Here is a 20,349-nt window from a genome sequence, read left to right on the forward strand (position 1 = left end):
AGCTCGTGGTTAAGCTATACATTATGTTTCAAGATGACATTATGAGTGTGGTTGAAGGAGAGACACAATCAATAACCATTTTTACCCATTTTATGTGTTGTCTTGTACTTAAACATTTCAACTTATCAAGTACGTTATAAAGTGCTGGTGAAAATGCTCTTCAATTCATAGTATCTCTGCTACAAGCTCATAGGTATCAATCTCATGTGCCAGACTTGGTTTTCAAGTGTAATTGGAAGTGTCCTTTTTCTTCACTTTTGAAAGAGGTTTGTAGTTACTCCAAAACAAAAAAGTTGGCATGGAGTATTGAGACACGTGCAAAGAAGGATCCTTGCCTTGCTTTATGCATAGGCAACTTAAATATTTATCCATTTGATTGTGTTCTCTCGAGTGGCTTTCTTTTGCTTCTAGAATAGATCATGTTTCCTTTGTTTTGATATAAATTTTGGCAAAATACATGTAGTTACACACAACGTACATGTAGGTGAGAGGTGATACACAAGATTAGTAGCACATATAATTAGCCTCTACACATGTTGGTTTTAAGGTATTGCTATAGCACCTAGCTTTTTTATTTCAAAGTCTTACCTTCTATTTAAAGCATGTAAGAGCTTTGTTATAAAGCTTACACAACATAAAGCTAGAGTAGATGTTGTGTCTTGGCATTACTCTTAGCAAAGCATATATGGTACTTGGCATGTAAAAGTCTTGTGAGTGTTTCATACATAAGCTAAATGTTTTAGCGCGTAGAATAGTTAAGGCATGGGGTTTAACTCAATTCATATGCTCGTGCTTAATACATTAGTGTATGTGTCTATGCTTTGTTAAGCTAAAGTTGACATACATAAAAATACATTATTTATATGCATTTTATGTTTTTGTCAAGAACTTTATTCACATGCTTCAAATGCATCTCAAATCTATAGGTGTTATGGGTTAAATCCATGTTATGTAACACTTCCATGTCTTGGATGCAAATCATTAGTGTAAAGGTTTTGAGAGGAAAAAGTTGGCACAAGTCAATTAGGCTCACCAAAGATAGAAAATTAGTTCTAGAACATATAATATAAATGGATTATACATGTGGGCATATGAAACATAAAAGATATGCAAGCTCGTTTAAGATGCCCGTTCATTTATATATGTGTGGACGGTGCGCACTTAACTTGTGCTTGCCTTTTCATTAAGGCAACCTTGGTATGCACGGGTTACAATACACTTGGCAAATCTTTAGTTGGGTCCATTTTCCCCAGAGGTTCTTATTTTTGTGGATGCTTTAGTGATAAGTGCCCAAGTTGACCACATTGAACTCGACTGTCTCACGAGCTTGGACCATGCCTCTCACTTGGCCACATCCTAGCATCATCACCATCTAAATCAAGAGGGTTGTCCATGAGGACTACATTGTCTCATTTCTTACATGTGACAAGGGGTTTTGTGTATTCCTTCTCCTCCAATGGTTCTTTTATGAAATCATAGTGTCACTTAGAGGGGGGGTACAATTGGATCAAGAGGTCTTGGTATGTTTAGATGGTTAATATTGAAAGGTGAGAAGGATCGAAGCTTGCACGCGAGCTATGGCGGGAGAGCAAGAGCAAGAAAGAGAGAGACAAGAAATGGGAACTCCAACAGTCACAATGTGTGACCGAGCCTTCCTTTATTCAAACTGTCACTAAAAGAATAAAGAATAAAGTGACGTGACGGGCGCCTGCCACCTACAGTGTGCAGTGGCGGGTACTGTCAGTGTAGTAATACACGGGATGGCACGGCGGAGGCACCTTTACCCCCAACAACCTCCCACTTAAAGGCGAATCTGCCCTAGTGAGAGAGAAAAGAAAAAAGAAAAGACAGTACAAATGTACATAGGTACAAGGGATGAGGAAAGGCAACATCTCATCCAATGCCCATCAATCTCCTGAGGAAGGCAAAGCGCTCAGTAGTGAGGCTTTTCGTGAGCAGATCTGCAGGATTATCGTCAGTGGAGATCTTGACAAGGTCAACAGACTTGTCCTCCACAACACCACGTATGAAGTGATACCTCACCTCAATGTGTTTTGTCTTCGCATGGAAGACCGGATTCTTAGCCAACTGAATGGCACTCATAGAATCCGAATGCAATGTAGGTATAGCATCAATCCCAAGGTCAGCAACTAGACGGCCTAGCCATATGGCCTCCTTGCAAGCCTCAGTGGCTGCAACATACTCGGCCTCAGTGGTAGACAAAGCCGTACACTTCTGAACCCTGGACATCCAAGAGACAGCCCCTCCAACATAGGTGAATACATAGCCAGAAGTGGACTTCCTACTATCTACATGTCCTGTATAATCGGAGTCAGTGTACCCCACGACCCCTATATCCTGGCTGCCATAGCAAATACACATATCTGTTGTGCCCTTCAGGTACCTCATGATACCCTTCACGGCATCCCAATGTCTGCTACCAGGTGTAGCCATATAGCGTGCCACAACACTAACTGCATGCGCAATATCTGGACGAGTGGCTATCATGGCATACATCAAACTGCCCACGGCTGAAGCATAAGGGATCTTGGCCATCTCGGCCCTCTGCTCATCTGTCTGCAGACAATCGGCCTGTGATACCTTCATATAAGAAGGTAATGGACAGCCAATAGGCTTTACGTCCTGCATGCGGAAGCGCTCAAGGACTTTATGAATGTACTCCCGCTGTGAGAGATATAAAAGCCCCTGATGCCTATCGCGCTTATTGCGCATCCCAAGTATATGTGAGGCATGTCCCAAATCCTTCATCTCAAAGCTTTTCTTCAGCTGAGATTTAAGAGCATCTAGCTCATCATGAGCTTTCCCTGCTATTAGCATATCATCAACATAGAGTACCAAGATAAGCAAACTGCCATCACGGGCTTTCTTCGTGTAAAGACACGGATCCATAGCACTCCTGCTGTAGCCCTGTGACTGCATAAAGGCATCAAACTTATGATACCATTCCCTAGGTGCCTGCTTCAAGCCATACAAGCTCTTCTTCAACTTGCACACTAGGTGCTCCCTGCCAGGTTCTTCAAAGCCCTTAGGTTGATCCATATAGATCTCATCATGCAAGTCCCCATGTAGAAAAGCTGTCTTGACATCCATCTGATATAGATCTAAGTCAAGTTGTGCAACCAAAGCCAAGACTAAGCGCAGGGTAGTCATCTTAACCACAGGAGAGAAGACCTCATCAAAGTCCACACCATGTTCCTGCTTAAAACCCTTTGCTACCAATCTAGCCTTGTATGCCGGCTTGGGGTGTCCAGGGGTACTTTTCAGCTTGTACACCCACTTGCATGGCAAAGCCTTCTTGCCCTTAGGCAAGGCAACCAAATCCCAAGTCTCATTCTTATGCAGGGAGTCTATCTCAGACTGCATAGCCCTCTCCCAGGAGTGACTGTCACCCCTGCGCATAGCCTCATCATAAGTGAAAGGCTCTCATGCATCTGTAACCAAAACGTAATGCATAGAGGGCTGAAATTTGTCAGGTGGACGTCTGTCTCTAGCAGACCGTCTCACCGCAGGCTCTGCTGCCTGTCTAACTGCCTGTCCAACACCCTGGCCCTGTGGAGGAACTGCTGTAGGCTGTACTACTGGCTATGCTAGAGCTCTAGGCTCCTCTTGAAAGATCACTCTGCGGATCTCAACCACCTTCTCAGGCTGCCTGTGCATCTTGTCTTCATGGAAGACGACATCATGGTTGCGTACTATTTTCCGCGCCTGCGGATCCTATAGGCAATAGCCCATCTCTCCTGACTCACCATAGCCAAGGAATATGCATTTAATGCTCTTTGGATCCAATTTACTCCTATTGTCCTTGGGCACATGGCAGAATGCCTCACATCCAAAGACACGGAGATGCGGATAAGAGGGTGGCTTACCAGCCCAAACTTCCTCTGCAACCTGGAAATCCAATCCACTGGAAGGCGATTGGTTTATGACATGCACTGCCGTACTAACTGCCTCAGCCCAAAAACTCTGGGGTAGGCATGCATGGCTAAGCATAGAGCGCACACGCTCCTAAATAGTCATGTTGATGCGCTCAGCCAAACCATTCTGGGGTGGGGTGTAAGGGGCGGTCAACTGATGCTTAATACCCCGGTCATCACAAAACTACTCAAAAGCACGTGAGACATATTCTCCCCCATTGTCAGTCCTAAGGCATTTCAGCCTATACCCAGTCTGGTTCTCAACAAGAGCAAGCCAACGCTGAAAGACTGCCAAGATATCAGACTTTTGCTTTATGGGATAAGCCCACACTTTCCTAGAAAAATCATCAATGAAGGTAACAAAGTACTTCGCGCCACCCATAGACATGCAAGGCATAGGCCCACAAACATCGGAATGCACCAATGCCAAGGGCTCACTCATGCGTGGCCTACCCGATTTCTTATGCGTAGACCTATTCTGCTTACCATAAAGACAATGATCACACGAGTCAAAACATGCATAATCCAAAGGCGGAAGATACTGCAAACCAGATAACATTTTCATTCCCTTCAAAGACATGTGCCCTAAACGAGCATGCCAAAGTGATACATGTGGGATAGAACCCACTGCCAAAACATGGTCAACTGAGGACCCAAATACAACAAGAGGATAGAGGCTGCCAGCCTTGGTGCCTCTAGCAAGCACAAGTCTGCCACGAGTAATCTTCCAGGCAGAATCCCCAAAACATACATGAAATCCTGCATCATCCAGCTGTCCTACAGACATAAGACTGCGCGTAAGCGCAGGTACATGACGTACATCCCTAAGCAAAAATGAACTGCCAGTGGAAAACTGCAACTGAATATCACCCATGCCCACAATGTCAAGAGACCTGTCGTCTCCAAGTCTGATTGAACCAGATATAGTGCGGTAAGAGTGGAACCACTCATGGTAAGGCGTCACATGGAAGGATGCTCCGAAATCCAATAACCAGCACTGTGCATACATACTAGATGTCTCAGTCAAGTGTGAAGCATCAGAAGAACTAGCTGCAAGTATAAACTCATCACCACCATCGGACTCCTCAGTCTGCGTGACATTAATTTCCTCAATCTTGACACTGGACTTCGCAGGTACTATGCTGCGATCAGAGGACTTCTCCTGCACTTCATCTTTCCCCTTATCCTTGCGCTTCTCATTGCGCAACTCATGACACTGTGGTCTAATATGGCCCTTTTTCCCACAATGATGGCAAGTGACATTTGCATTGCGCCCAAGCGACTTACTACGCGACTTGCCACGAGATTTCGACCGACCCTTTTGCGAGTCACGGCCACGGTTATTACCACGATCATTCCTGTCATTCCTGCCTCTAACTGTCAAAGCATGACTACCACGAGAGGCATCCAAGTTTTTGCGATTCACCTCTTCCTGAAGAAGAGCACTCTCAACATCTGCCAATTTTAGAGTAGCACTAGAGGCACAAAGAGCAGTGCGGAATACATCCCATGACTCATTCAGAGTCCCAAGCAAGAAAAGAGGAGTTACTTCCTCTCCAAAGGTGATATCCTGCGAAGTCAAGTTCTTCAGTATAGCATGGAACTGGCTCAAGTGAGCAGACATAGTCGCATTATCCTTCATGCGCAGATCCATAAGCTGCTTCAACCAGTACATCTGACTCGCCGGACTTTTCTTATCATAAAGATTATTGATCTTATTCCATAGATCCCATGCACTTTGTGCTTCCTCAAATACATTATAATGTACCTGTTCAGTGAGAGACAATACAATCGTGGACTTGCATAGCTCATCAAGTTCAAGCCAGTCGTCATTGTCCATAGTTTCAAGCTACTCCCCACTCAACCGAAGTGGCTTAATCTGAGATTTCTACACCGAGACCTGCCAAATTTGACTCTTCCAATAAGAGTAGTTGGTACCATCCAACTTTGTAATGTTAAAGATGGCACTATCATGCGAAGATGACACCATTATGCAGGCTGGAAATGCCCAAACAGTCCAAAACTGCTTGCTGTTTTACTGCAGAAACTGCCCAAAAATGACGAAAACGGGGTTTAAAGGGCAAGCAAAGTGTGCCAAAAGTTGCTGCCCACTTAGTACTAGGTGCGGTACACCAAATCAGGATATTTCAGCATGAAAAGTACACCTCAGTCCACCAATAACTGCTTGCTGTAATAAATTGCAGGTATGCAGTCTAGAGAGCAAACTGTCCCAAAATAGGATCCAATGTCAAGCAAACAATGCTAGGTCCAAAGCCGGCATGAAACAGACATAAGCAAGGCCAACGACAGTGAACAGAACATGAGCTCAACACTGAAGCATGTCAAAATAACATCTGCCAGTGAAAGGCACACCCCCAGACACTTTAGGCAAAGTGTTCCTGTAACTGCCAAAACCTGACACAAATAGATGTCTGCTCAAAGAGAAAGATCCAACTATGAGACTCAGCTCATAAGCATCCTATGAACCAAGAGTACATCAATGCATATCCATAAAGATGGGAGTATGATCCCAAAGTCTCAATGCGTATGTAGCTGCTCAAGACATAAACTGCTCCAAATACATGTAAGTGCTCCAATAGCATGCAACTGTCAAAGGTCAAGCAAGCATGTAAAATGCTCCCACTGGCACAAAAGGCTTACAAAGTGAGCTCAGAAGCTCAAACAACCCAAGAGAAAGCACTAGTGATAAGTGACCCTATCAATGCATCAAGCGCATCCAAGAGAGCATGACATACATGAAGCACCAGTCGTATTAACCATGAAGCAGCAATACATAAGCCCAAATAAGCTCTCGGTCAACTCAATGACATCCAAATAGCAACCAAGATCAGTGAAGTAAGCCGGGAATGCTCAAATACATCCAAATCCAAGCTCCAAATGTCGGTATGGCATACACGAACCAAATAGCATATGTCACGAACCAAAGCATGTAATGCAAAAGCCTAACTGTCAAGTAGAGACATGAGGCATAGGCGGTCCACGAGCATGCCAAGTTGGTCCAAATGCCAGTGAAGACGGAGCTAATGCGAAGCTCAAAAGCATCCCATAATCTCATACATATGCTCCAAGTCGTCCCCAAATGTCAGAGACATCATGCTAAAGCTCAAAGCATACATCCGGTATCGGTAGGTAAGTGCCAAAGCATGTAAAGTACCTTCAGCCCACTGTTATTCCAACATGTATTTACTGTTCTAAACAGTAGATTTCAGCCCCGTATTCAAGCCAAAATCGCTCCAAGTCGTCCCCAAATGTCAAAGACATCATGCCAAAGCTCAAAGCATACATCTGGTATCAGTAGGTAAGTGCCAAAGCATGTAAAGTACCTTCAGTCCACTGTTATTCCAGCATGTATTTACTGTTCTAAACAGTAGATTTCAGCCCCGAATTCAAGCCAAAATCATTGTCAAACCAAATGCATACATCCCCAATACATCCTGGTAGGAAGTAGACCGCATACGGGCATCAAATAGCTCCAATGGAATGAGGCATAAGCAACAAATGTCAGTGTCAGGGGTGGTGCCCTATTTCCAGCACTGTTATGCAGTGAATGACAGTTTCAAAACTGAGAATGATCAGCTCCCAACCTCAATGTCAAGCCAAAGCATCAAAATGACATCCAAAAATGGCTCAAATGCCCTCCAAATAGGCCAATGATGAGTGCTCCATGAGCAACAAAGCATTCAGCTATAAAACATGGAGGTCAAAGTCTGAAAATGGGCGCCATATTCAGTGTGTTGAGGCCTGGAGTGCTGCTGCCAATCACGTGGAGTTAGGATGGTTTGGGGGGGCTCAATGATGGCCCAAGGTAGGCACATACCAAGCCATAAAGGCCTAATGCAAAGGAGAGGGAAGATATGAGCTATGGAGCTCAAGAAGAGTGGCTGCCCTTTGTTCCTGCCCTGTTTCAAACTGAGAATACACTCAAATGACTGCAAATGTTGAAGCAATACCTCAAGGGCAAGGCTCTGATGAAGCTCAAGAAGGCCGGGATGGAGCTTGGGAAGCCGAGGAGAGTCGGGAGCTCGAGAGGTTGGCTATGGCTGCCGGGATGGAGACCCAATGCGTGAAGTGAGTCGATGCGAAGGTCGGGAAGCATCGAGTCGAGCTCGAGTAAGAGAATGCCAAGCTCTGATACCAGTTGAAAGGTGAGAAGGATCGAAGCTTGTACGCGAGCTATGGCGGGAGAGCAAGAGCAAGAAAGAGAGAGACAAGAAATGGGAACTCCAACAGTCACAATGTATGACCGGGCCTTCCTTTATTCAAACTGTCACTAAAAGAATAAAGAATAAAGTGACGTGACGGGCGCCCGCCACTTTCAGTGTGCAGTGGCGGGTACTGTCAGTGTAGTAATACACGGGGCGGCACGGCGGAGGCGCCTTTACCCCCAACAAATATCTACTATGAGAGCAATTGGTAGGTAGGGCATATAAGGTTGATTATCGAGGTATTGGATGGAAAAGACATATATTTTACTAGTGAAATCCAGCATTGGTGTACAAAGTATGATATGGAAGCCTTCTTAGGGCTATGTAGTAAGCTACATGATGGCTAAAGTGGCCATAGTTTGTGCACAACTGAGTAGGTCTAGGACACTTTGAAGGTAGATTATCTCCACCATAGTGTATGCACTAGATGTTCTATCAATATATCCTTGATTGCCTAATAGTATCCACAAGTTTGGAGAGCTCTTATTGCTTTGATTTGAAGGTAGTTAGATATCTTGATTTGTGTGGAATGGCCTCATTTGATGCAACATTAATGTTAGACCTATCTAGCATTGAATTATTGGTACATCCTTTCATTTGGATATTTGTGATGAAGGCTTTGGTTATCACCTTGGCATTAGGTCGTTTTGTTGTTGATATTTTTTTGTATAGACTCCTTACCTTGGAAACATAGTCTCTCATTTTCTCCCTCTCACTACTCCATATTCAAGGGGTCTTACTATTAATGAGGTTGTCCTCATATTTAACCTCCACAAAGTGCATGATAAAGAAGTCCTTGAGAGTTGAGAAAGATGCCTTCTTCAGCATACTCTTTACATAATCGCATGTGTTGGTCTTTCTCAACTCTTAATTAGACTAATCAAGCATTGTTCATGTCCTACAAGGTCATGTGCTTCTAGTCTAGGACTTTCATTGATTCTTGCAAATACGTTAAGCTTCTTTAAGATCTTATGAGGGTTCTTTTTTAGTGTTTTAGGCATTTTCATTTTGACCCTAAATCCCTCTACTTCTATCTCTTGACTCTCTTCCATGTATGACTTCAAAATCTCTTGGATTGTAAACTAGTGTGATTGTGGCTTTCTCTTATTTCAAGTCCTTACATTTAAGAATTGAGTTTGATTCTTCTCATTGAGTTAAGTTTCCCCGAGTTTCTTGGATTGAGTTGATGCATCTAGGTTTTAGGTTTTGTTCTCAAAGCTCTTCAACTCAAGTTCTATCACTTGTGTTGTGTTAGAGTTAGCTCTTTTTACATTTCTACTTTGGATGTTTTCTTAGGCTTGATTTCACCTTTGACTTTACCACTTTTCAACACTATAACCACAAAGCATAATCAATCCTTTTACCTTGTTATGCTCAATTCAAGACTGATGAGTGATGGTGAAAGTATGTTTGTGCTTGATTCATTTTCAAACTACTTCAACTGCCAATCAAGTGTGAAATCAATTATTTGTTATTCATGGAGTAGGTAGAATTGTGCACTCATAAGCTAATAGAATTGTGAATTAAGCACTTGTGGGGGTAGGATGCTAGCACCTATGGGTTAGCATGGTAAAATGAGCACCCACGGGCTAGTACTCTTAAGCTAGGATTTGTGAGCTAAGCGCTCATGAGCTAGGATTTGAGAATCATTGCTCATAGACAAGGAGGCTAGACTTATGAGTTGGCACTCAAGAGCTAGCAATTGAATAACTCACAAGTCAACCACTCTTGAGCTAGGAAACCTCTAAGTTAACCTACTTGTAGCCATGGCTTGGAGAACTAGGGATGAGGATGATTTAACTCTATTTGTTAGCTTATCCTATTGCTTTGTATGGCTTGTGTAGCTAGAGGCTCTTCTCCCTCTTTGCCTATGTTTATGGCTATGACTACTTCCTTCTTACCTTTATTTCACTAAAGGCATCAACAAGTAGGGTTTGGATCATGGTGGGTGGAAAGCCGAAGAAGAGCGTCTTCGTGTGACAAGAGAGGGGGATGGGTATGAGATGATGCTCCAAGAGGAAGCCGTCAACCATTCAATAGTCACTCAACAAAAATAATCAAAGAGATGAAGAGATATAGAGCTTACGTCTTTGCAAGGCAAATCCAATGTTGTCATTGATTTTTATGCTACTCTCGATATGATGGTGTTCTTGATTTGATTCTCTTATTCTTTTTCACTCCAAATTGTAATCAAATACATGCCCTCTCACTTCTATGATACTCTCTCTCTCTCTCTCTCTCTCTCTCTCTCTCTCTCTCCTTTTTTGTGAGCTATAGTAAATCTTGAACACTATTGCTAACCCTTGGTAGCATTAGGAAGTATCAGTAGAAGGGACGAGGAAAGAGGAATCTTAATGCTTGTTGAGAATCATTGAATGAATTCTTAGAACATCCACCACTCCAAATGACTGATAAGTCACACAATGTAATCCACTATAAAAGTCTTTAGGCTCACCGTACAAGTTGTAAAAGGACTTCGTAAAGATCTAACTAAGATAATTGTAGTCCTCAAAGACAAGTGCCTTAGGGCCAAAAGACAACTTAAGGGCCTAAAGTGGAACATGGGGGACCCAATGCAAACAATACTCAAATAGGGAGTCCATGTCTATGAGCTTTAAAAAAGCAATGAAAAATCATTCTATGTGTGCAAATGGCTTCTTTCTCTCTTGCTCACATTTGAGAGAGAGAAATGGGGGCAGGGGGGTTGAGGTTAAGAGAGTGAAGGACAAGGGTAAAGTGTTCATCAACTTATTATTATTATTACTCTTTTTGTTCTTCTCGTCCTCCTCCTCTTGCTATAATGGCTTGAGCTTGAGGTATTTTGAAATGTAGATTGAGATATCTAAGTGAACAAGGCTATACAAGGTTTGCAAGGCCCTCTCTACTCAACTCTAGATTAGATTGACTACAATGGGAGAGGGAGCATGAGATGTGTCTACTACAATCTTAGAATCATTCTGTTTTCTTGCTTGCTTGTGATGATGGTTGGAGAGAGGAGGAGAGTGATTGGGCCAGAGCTAGATTACTAAGCTAAGTTGAACTCCTAAAAGAATAGGAGCTTTGCTGATGTCCCATTGTTTAGTACATACAAAGCTCGACATTTTTGGTTCCGTTACTAAGACCCACACAAAATCAACCAAATAAGGTGCTTACTTCTCCACCATGCTTAGGAATAGGATCTTGCAAGGGCAGGCCTTCGAAATAAGAATGGTTTAGGATAGGAAGTTGTAGAGTATCAAGTGAAGTTCACTTAATGAGCAACGAGTGATTGGAATGTTGGTTTGTTGGATTTGATTTCATACAAGTATAAGTTAAGAATAGGTTTTTTTGCAAGCCTTAAGGATTAAGGATTGTCCTTATAATGGAATCAAAGCAAACTCGTGGATGCTTGACATATATTAGCCGACATATTTAACTATGTGATAACAATTGCATTTACATTCACGAGTACTAAAAAGTATCTCACATGCATTTAAATGTGCTCCTAAACACCCCAGAAGTTTCACTATTAATGCATGTTTAATTACACCTTTGGACTCGCACAATTTGGCAACATCTGTATTAGCATTCAAAATCACGACTCTAGCACTGCCTTAATACATTTGTAAGCATGTTATATTAGGGCATTCATATGTGCATTTATGAGTGTGTTTAAGAGCAAGTTTACAAAGGCATTTAAGTGCAAGTTTAAGATTGTGTTTATAAGAAAGTTTACACAAGCACATTTATAAATATTCATAAATTAAAATGGTTTTTATGGGTGTGTTTATGTTCATGTTTAGTGTTTACTTGTGACTTTAAATGGCCATTCAGTGATAAGTTATTCAAATGATTGAACAAGTCATTTTGAATTCTTTTTTGTTGCTTTGAAAGAAAAAAGAGAGAGAAGAGTACATGGAGACCATAGATATGCAAACACAAGAGAGGAGGCATTTTCTTCCATCCAAATAAAGAAGGATTGTGTGCACCAATAAGGAAGAGGAAGAGGTGCTTCTTCATATCTAAAGCTATGTATAGTACATTTTCCCTTTCTCTTCTTCTTCCTCTTGTTGTTCTTCTTTTTTTTTTGTCTCGCTTCTCTACTTTTTGTTTCAAATCTCCCTTGAATAATGCGGATGTTTGTTATTCTTTCTCTCCTTTCTTTTAAGGGTTTTGTTAGTTTAGTTCTCTATTTTTTTAATTTTCTTTAAAGGTGAAATGAATGATACAACATGCTTTGTTTGTTTTCTTCAAAGATGAAATGAATATTTTGAAGGGAGAAGCCCAAGGAGTGGGAGCACAAGCAAGTGTAAGCAAGAGAAGTGCGAGCTATGGATGGAGCAAGAGAGGCAGACTCAAGATGTGGGAGCTCCAAAAGTCACAATGCATGACTGGTCTTTCCTTATCCATTAGTCATCTCTCAAAGAATAAAGAATGAAGTGATAGTGATGGGTGCCCGCCGCCACTTGTTATATATAGGTGTGCAGGTAATGTAAGTGCAGTGAATACATGGGTGGTGTCGGCACTGATGCCTTTACCCCAAACAATCTCCCACTTAAAAAAGACAAATGTGTCTCTAGTGAGAAGAAAGGAAGAAAAAAGTAACAAAGTACAAGTGTACAAAAGTACAACAAGACGAGGAAAGCCGTGATCTTATCCAATTACCATCATCTTCCTAAGGAAGGCAAAACCATCCATTTAGAGACTTTTAGTGAGCCGATCTGTAAGATTTTGGTTAGTTGAGATCTCGACAAGCTCAACAGACTTGTCTTTGATCCTTAGTAACCAATCTGCCCTTATATATTAGCTTCGAACATCTAAGGGTACTCTTCAACTTGTACATCCACGTACATGGCAAAACATGCTTTTCACTGGGGAAAGGAACCAAATCCCACACATGATTTTTTTGAAATGAGTTATACTTTGACTACATGGCCCTTTCTCAAGAGTGACTATCATCTCTATGCATGGCCTCATCATAGGTAAGAGAATCACCATAATCTATTACCATAACATGGTCTAGGGAGAGTAGAAACTGCTTAGGAGGACATTTATCGCTAGTAGAATGTCTCAAAGTAGGCTATGGGGCCTATACATATTGTCTAACATCATGGACATCAACCATTGGAGCATTAACTCTATAGGTTGTCTAATTGGTTGTTTGAGAGCAAGAGGTTTCTCCAACAATATCATCCTACGTAACTTAACTACATACTCAGATTGCTTATGCTTTCTCTCTTCGTGGAAGACAACATTATGGCTATACAGATGACCTTCCAAGCTTGTGGATCCCATAGGTGATAGTCCATCTCACGTACATCCCCATAACCAAAAATGATACATTTCACTTAGGATCTAGCTTATTGCGCTTATCCTTGGGAACATTGTAGAAACCCTCACAACTAAAGACACACAAATGAGCATATGATGGAGGTTTTCTAGACCATACCTCCTCTGTAACTTGATAGTCAATAGCAATACATGGGGATGGATTAATCAAATATACGATAGTAGTAACTACCTCAATCCAAATATGTTGTAGTAAGCCTACCTAGCTAAGAACTCTCTCCTAAACTGTCATGTTCATGTGCTCAACCACACCATTCTTGGGTGGGGTATACAAGGTGATCAATTAACACTTAACACCCTTCTCATCGTAAAACTACTCAAAGGCTTTAGATACATACTCACTCCCATTGTCCAATCATAGGCATTTCATCAACCTATACCCTGACTAGTTCTCAACGAGAACAAGCCAATGCTGAAACGTAGCCACCAATACTTTTGATTTCTACTTTATGGGTATGCCCATACCTTCTATGAGTAATCATCAATGAGAGCGATAAAATGCTTCATGCCACTTAACAGAACATAGATCCACAAACATTAGAATAAACAAGAGCCAGAGGCTCACCCATGCACCTAATTCTAGACTTCTTATGCAAACTGTGTGTTTGCCTGCCATAGAGACAATTATCACAAGAATTAAAACATATATAGTCAAGGGACGAAGGATATTGCGAATAGGTAAGAATTTTCATTCCCTTTAATGACATGTTCCAATGCAATGATGCCATAACGATACATGTGGTGCTGTAGCTATTAGCAAAACATGGTCCATAGACCTAGATAGAAGTAAGAGGTAAAGAGTGCTAGACTTCCTGCAAGGACAAGATTCCCACGGGTTATCTTCCATGTGGAATCACCAAAATATACAATATAACCTGCATCATCCAATTATGGAGGAGAGAGTAGACTTTTGGTAAAGTCGGAACATGGCATATATCGTGCAAAGTAAATATGTTGTGTGAATTAGACTACAACCATACCTCTCGAATACTGACAATATCCAATGCCAAGTTGATCTAACAAATCCTGTCATGCTACAATTGGAGTGGAACCACTCTCAATGAGGGGGTAACATGAAACGAATCCCTTAAATCAATCAGCCAACATTGAGCATGAGCAGATGAGATATTAGTTAACTACGAAACATCAAGAGAGGAAGCTACAAGTATGTAATCATCTTTCGAATCAGTCTACACTACATTAATCTCTTTAGCCTTGACACTGGACTTGCTAGGGATAATGCTACGATCATCATTCTTTTCTTACACTTTTCTCATTTCCTTTTCCTTACACTTGTCATCATGCATTTTATAGAATTGTGGTCGAACGTGACTTGGCTTCCCACAATAATTGCAAGTCAATGCAGACTACAACCATAGGACTTACTAAGAGATTGTCCACACGATTGAGAACAATGCTTTTGAGAGTCCCTTCCACGGTGGTCATTACCACTCTTAGTATTACTACCTCTAATTGTCAAAGCATGAGAGCTATGAGAAGCATCAACATTTTTTTGTTAATGTATTCATTCAATAATGCACCCTTTACATCCTACAATTTTGGCTCATTGGCATGTATATTTATACACATAGTTGTACGGAATGTCTATCACAATTTAGGCAATGTAACCAGTAAGAACAATGGTAAATGATTTTCCTTAAAGTTAATCCCTCACAAAGACAAGTGGCTAAAGATAGAATGAAACTCATTTAAGTGGGCAGACATGGAAGTCCCCTCCTTCATACGAAGATCCATGAGTTACTTTAACTAATACATCTGAGAGGTAGGGCTTTGCTTTATCATAGACATCACGGTAACTGCCATGCAATCTATCCTTTAGAGACAACATTGTAAAATACTAGCTTAGTGAGTGACAAAATGATTGTAGATTTGTATAACTTATCCAACTCAGCCCAATCCTCTGCATCAAAGCATTTAGGCTTCACAATGCGTGTCTCAATGGCTTAATCTATAAATTTTACACCAAAATTTATCATATATAGGCCTTCTAGTAGCAGTAATTAGTGCCAATCTGTCAATGTTAAAGATAACACTATCATTTGATCCACTAGCCCCATCATGCCAACAAGTGAAAGCACGGTACAAGAAGACAATTATTGTAAATGGTATCAAATGAACCCAAATCACAGCCAAGGCAATGTCTAAACAAAAGAAAACACCAAGGTGTGTCCACTAAACTGCCATAATGAACTATCAAATCAAAGTATTTGCTCTCGTAAACAATGCACAAACCTACAATCATAGCACTATTGTAATAAATGCAATAGTGAATTCAAGATTAATTATGGGCAATGGATCAAGCTAAAATCAAGCTCACGTTGCTAGGTATATCTTGTAACAAACAGGGTATGTAAGAGCCAACTAGTAGTGAAGATGTATACAACCGGTACCAAGTTTTGTCACACAACCTCAATGTGTTAATAAACCATACATCCAATAGGCATAGACATCGTCCATGTAGTAGGTCTCAAGAGGATTAAAAGAGAATAGCCAAATGCACGACCAATTGTGCAAGGGTAAGAAAGTTTGATACAAAGCCAAGCATTGTGTATACATCATTGATATCACACCGATAGATATAGGTGTTGGATCCAAATCATAAATCAAATCAGCCTATTGAAGAGTAATTGCATCCAATAAGCATCAAGACAACATATATACAACTCAACGAGTCTCACTGTCTCAATGAAAGAAACTTAAGCTCAACTTCATAAATCCAAAGCTCAATACAAATATCCAATGTACAAACAACTCCCATTATAACAAAGTCGAATGCCAATTGAGTAAGTGCAAACTCAACATATGAAATACATAGCATTCAAAAGCTAAGATACATCAACATTATATATTCGAGAGCGATACATGTAGTATATTCTCGATCCCATAACTATAAGAGGACTATGTCAAGCAGGCACCATTGTCAATACAGATGTCATCAACTACAAAAGCAAAGCTCAAAAGCTTTCAAGTTCATATTTGGGTACATAATATCAATGTCATACATCAATACATCTAGTAAAGCGCCCGAATGGCATCAAAGAGCAATAGATATAACCATCACAATCAAATAGCTTGCTACCCATTGTATTACAACAATGAAATACCATGCATAAATTGAGCTATGTTAGCTCAAATCAAGCCAATATCATCTCAAGACATCCTCCAAACATGTATCAATGATCCTAAAAGCATGTGAGCAATAATAGGCATAGGTATGAACTCGAATAGTAGGTGAAATAACCGTCTCTATTTTATGATAGCATGTTGCCCTGTTCACACAATGAATGGATGAAGCTTAAAAGCTCAAAATCAATGCCTAGTGTCAGAAGACCACTACTAGGAGTAATGCCAAGCCTTGTCAAGGTTGCCAATAGTTCATAGGAGCTGGAGATGACGTCCACTAGATTAGAAATGGGAGTAGCAGTAGTGGGTGCAATTCACGCTACTATAGTTGTACTTGTTGCTACTATTGCTAACCCAAATGCTCACGATAGAGCACTTAGACCACGCTTAAGGAATCCCTAGAGCAAGCCAATAAGTTAGGAAGATGGGGAGCACCAATATTTACATTCAATGGAAGAAGCCATGGTTGCCAAGAACAATGAGTTATAGGTATTGTCATGGGCTGAAGTGAGTGTTGAGAAAGCTCCCTAATCTAAGCTTTGATACCAGTTGAATGGAGAAGCATGAGAGTGAGATCATGAGCAAATAGAAGTAAGAGAGGTGCAACCTATGGAGAGAGAGAGAGAGAGAGAGAGAGAGAGAGAGAGAGAGAGAGTCAAGATGTGGAAACTCTAACAATCACAATGTGTGACTAGCCTTCCCTTATTTCATTACTCATTAGTCACTAAAAGAAATGAAGTGACAATGATGGGCATCCACCACCTACAGTGTATAGGTATGCAGGTACTGTAAGTGCAGTGAATACACGGGTGGCATAAGCACATGTGTCTTTATTCCCAACATATTTCAATTGAGCTTGCTTTATTTCTTAGGTAATCTTCTATTGTGCTAGAATATATTGCAAATAAGATTTTGTTGTGCTAGAATGGAAGTCCCCTCCTTCATACGAAGATCCATGAGTTACTTTAACTAATACATCTGAGAGGTAGGGCTTTGCTTTATCATAGACATCACGGTAACTGCCATGCAATCTATCCTTTAGAGACAACATTGTAAAATACTAGCTTAGTGAGTGACAAAATGATTGTAGATTTGTATAACTTATCCAACTCAGCCCAATCCTCTGCATCAAAGCATTTAGGCTTCACAATGCGTGTCTCAATGGCTTAATCTATAAATTTTACACCAAAATTTATCATATATAGGCCTTCTAGTAGCAGTAATTAGTGCCAATCTGTCAATGTTAAAGATAACACTATCATTTGATCCACTAGCCCCATCATGCCAACAAGTGAAAGCACGGTACAAGAAGACAATTATTGTAAATGGTATCAAATGAACCCAAATCACAGCCAAGGCAATGTCTAAACAAAAGAAAACACCAAGGTGTGTCCACTAAACTGCCATAATGAACTATCAAATCAAAGTATTTGCTCTCGTAAACAATGCACAAACCTACAATCATAGCACTATTGTAATAAATGCAATAGTGAATTCAAGATTAATTATGGGCAATGGATCAAGCTAAAATCAAGCTCACGTTGCTAGGTATATCTTGTAACAAACAGGGTATGTAAGAGCCAACTAGTAGTGAAGATGTATACAACCGGTACCAAGTTTTGTCACACAACCTCAATGTGTTAATAAACCATACATCCAATAGGCATAGACATCGTCCATGTAGTAGGTCTCAAGAGGATTAAAAGAGAATAGCCAAATGCACGACCAATTGTGCAAGGGTAAGAAAGTTTGATACAAAGCCAAGCATTGTGTATACATCATTGATATCACACCGATAGATATAGGTGTTGGATCCAAATCATAAATCAAATCAGCCTATTGAAGAGTAATTGCATCCAATAAGCATCAAGACAACATATATACAACTCAACGAGTCTCACTGTCTCAATGAAAGAAACTTAAGCTCAACTTCATAAATCCAAAGCTCAATACAAATATCCAATGTACAAACAACTCCCATTATAACAAAGTCGAATGCCAATTGAGTAAGTGCAAACTCAACATATGAAATACATAGCATTCAAAAGCTAAGATACATCAACATTATATATTCGAGAGCGATACATGTAGTATATTCTCGATCCCATAACTATAAGAGGACTATGTCAAGCAGGCACCATTGTCAATACAGATGTCATCAACTACAAAAGCAAAGCTCAAAAGCTTTCAAGTTCATATTTGGGTACATAATATCAATGTCATACATCAATACATCTAGTAAAGCGCCCGAATGGCATCAAAGAGCAATAGATATAACCATCACAATCAAATAGCTTGCTACCCATTGTATTACAACAATGAAATACCATGCATAAATTGAGCTATGTTAGCTCAAATCAAGCCAATATCATCTCAAGACATCCTCCAAACATGTATCAATGATCCTAAAAGCATGTGAGCAATAATAGGCATAGGTATGAACTCGAATAGTAGGTGAAATAACCGTCTCTATTTTATGATAGCATGTTGCCCTGTTCACACAATGAATGGATGAAGCTTAAAAGCTCAAAATCAATGCCTAGTGTCAGAAGACCACTACTAGGAGTAATGCCAAGCCTTGTCAAGGTTGCCAATAGTTCATAGGAGCTGGAGATGACGTCCACTAGATTAGAAATGGGAGTAGCAGTAGTGGGTGCAATTCACGCTACTATAGTTGTACTTGTTGCTACTATTGCTAACCCAAATGCTCACGATAGAGCACTTAGACCACGCTTAAGGAATCCCTAGAGCAAGCCAATAAGTTAGGAAGATGGGGAGCACCAATATTTACATTCAATGGAAGAAGCCATGGTTGCCAAGAACAATGAGTTATAGGTATTGTCATGGGCTGAAGTGAGTGTTGAGAAAGCTCCCTAATCTAAGCTTTGATACCAGTTGAATGGAGAAGCATGAGAGTGAGATCATGAGCAAATAGAAGTAAGAGAGGTGCAACCTATGGAGAGAGAGAGAGAGAGAGAGAGAGAGAGAGAGAGAGAGTCAAGATGTGGAAACTCTAACAATCACAATGTGTGACTAGCCTTCCCTTATTTCATTACTCATTAGTCACTAAAAGAAATGAAGTGACAATGATGGGCATCCACCACCTACAGTGTATAGGTATGCAGGTACTGTAAGTGCAGTGAATACACGGGTGGCATAAGCACATGTGTCTTTATTCCCAACATATTTCAATTGAGCTTGCTTTATTTCTTAGGTAATCTTCTATTGTGCTAGAATATATTGCAAATAAGATTTTGTTGTGCTAGAATGGAAGTCCCCTCCTTCATACGAAGATCCATGAGTTACTTTAACTAATACATCTGAGAGGTAGGGCTTTGCTTTATCATAGACATCACGGTAACTGCCATGCAATCTATCCTTTAGAGACAACATTGTAAAATACTAGCTTAGTGAGTGACAAAATGATTGTAGATTTGTATAACTTATCCAACTCAGCCCAATCCTCTGCATCAAAGCATTTAGGCTTCACAATGCATGTCTCAATGGCTTAATCTATAAATTTTACACCAAAATTTATCATATATAGGCCTTCTAGTAGCAGTAATTAGTGCCAATCTGTCAATGTTAAAGATAACACTATCATTTGATCCACTAGCCCCATCATGCCAACAAGTGAAAGCACGGTACAAGAAGACAATTATTGTAAATGGTATCAAATGAACCCAAATCACAGCCAAGGCAATGTCTAAACAAAA

This window comes from Lygodium microphyllum, chromosome 5, assembly GCF_053477565.2.
Source record: "Lygodium microphyllum isolate KBCC chromosome 5, Lygodium_microphyllum_v1.1.10, whole genome shotgun sequence".
In the NCBI taxonomy this organism is placed as follows: domain Eukaryota; kingdom Viridiplantae; phylum Streptophyta; class Polypodiopsida; order Schizaeales; family Lygodiaceae; genus Lygodium; species Lygodium microphyllum.